Source organism: Etheostoma cragini, unplaced genomic scaffold (assembly GCF_013103735.1).
Source record: "Etheostoma cragini isolate CJK2018 unplaced genomic scaffold, CSU_Ecrag_1.0 ScbMSFa_1290, whole genome shotgun sequence".
Classification (NCBI taxonomy): Eukaryota; Metazoa; Chordata; class Actinopteri; order Perciformes; family Percidae; genus Etheostoma; species Etheostoma cragini.
This window is the reverse complement of record NW_023265330.1, coordinates 1-1,606: the sequence shown is the minus strand read 5'-3', so window position 1 is coordinate 1,606 and position 1,606 is coordinate 1. Positions and strand designations below refer to the sequence as shown.

At 33.9% G+C, this 1,606-nt stretch overlaps 1 long non-coding RNA gene across 1 annotated transcript in view; it reads right to left on the bottom strand.

Moving 5' to 3' along the window:
• The window catches only part of LOC117939852, a 2,151-nt gene extending 921 nt beyond the window's left edge, over nucleotides 1-1,230 (bottom strand). Inside the window, exons 1-2 of the long non-coding RNA XR_004655669.1 lie at nucleotides 1,118-1,230; nucleotides 1-292 (exon numbers count right to left, since the gene is read on the bottom strand). The exon at nucleotides 1-292 is cut by the window's left edge and continues 921 nt beyond it. This is a non-coding gene — a long non-coding RNA (uncharacterized LOC117939852). The remainder of the gene's footprint in view (nucleotides 293-1,117) is intronic.
• Nucleotides 1,231-1,606: the final 376 nt, after the last annotated feature.

The window sequence follows — 1,606 nt, the reverse complement described above, 5'->3', positions numbered from 1 at the left end:
AAAAAAAAAAGGTGTAGTCCACTGTTTTCCTTCGTCTCACAAGCACGTCAAGCAGGAAAAGTCCGGAGCAGCTGCAGGTTACTTGAACGCGTCGTTCATCAGGTTATTTTCAACAACCGGAGCGACGACGGGAGGCGGAGTGAAAACTCCTCAACTCCTCCAGAGGGATCCTTTTTTTTTTTTTGTTCTTTTCTTTTAGCTTTCCCAGAAAGCTTTGAGAGTCCTGCTGTCGTCTACTGCAGACCCGGGGGTCAAACACCAGGGGGCGACGTCTGCAAACTACCAGCTGGAGCTGCAACACATCAAGTAAACAATGCAAATAAGAAGATAAACTCAGACAAAGGGACAGAATGTAGGAAGGTATTTAGATATGTAGGTACCGAAGTATGAGACATTTTACTCATGAAAAGTCAACGTATAGTATTAAATAAAAGGTCACAAATAGTCAAAGTGTGTGCATTGAAAAAGTCAGCATTGTATGTCGAAAAAAAGTCAAAGTCATATGTTGAAAAAAGTCGACTGACTGAAAAACTCCAACAGATTATTGACTATCTGTTGACAAGGTAACAACTAACGTGATCAAAATAAAAGATCTATAAATACTATAAATAGCCATTTTTTTGACTTTTTTGTTGTTGTTTTTTTTTCACACTACATGTTTTTCAACGTACTATACCAAGACTTTTTTGTGACTTTTTCGACATACAACTCTATGACTTTTTTTTTTTTTTTTTTTTTACATACTATTCAATGACCTTTTGTGATTTTATTCAACACATTGACTTTTTTTGACATACTACAACATGACGTTTTTTCAACATACTATGACTATTTTTTTTAAATAGACACAGATTTTTGTTATTTTTTTAACGTACTATACTATGACTTTTTTTCCACATGCTATGCTACGCTTTCTTCGACATAAAACTGACATTTTTATTTATTTTTATTTTAGATTTTTTTACTTTATGACTCATAGTTTAGTATGTTGAAAAAAGTCGACTGACTGAAACAAACTCCAACAGATTATTTCCTATCCGTTGACAAGGTAACAACTAACGTGATCAAAATAAAAGATCTGTGAATATCTATAAATACTATAAATACTATGAAGTACCTGTCAAGTCTCTGAAGCGCCTCTTGGCCTCCGCCCGCTCCTCCGAGTCAAAGTACCAGACTGTGATGGCGTACCTGGAACAGAAACTAGTCAGTACTCTGAGTGCCTCGTGTAGTATTAATGAGTCAGTATGTAGTTTTTTACTACACTTAAAATTCAGTTTCTGGATTTCCTCTTTTTTAGAAATACATACTCAAGCTTTGGTGCAATGAAAAAAACACAGCTGAATAAAGTAGGGCTGCAACTAACGGCTATTTATTTGATTATTAATAATTTTTTCCTGGATGAATGGATTAGTTTGGTCTTTAAAATGTCAGAAAATGGTGAAAAATGTGGATCAGCTGATCCCAAAAAGAGATGATCATCAAAATATCTTGTTTTGGCCACAACTCAAAGATATTCAATTAACATTGTATTTTACATTTTATTACTATTATTTATTTTATTTTACAGTTTATATTCAGTTTACTGGCACAGTTATATTTATTT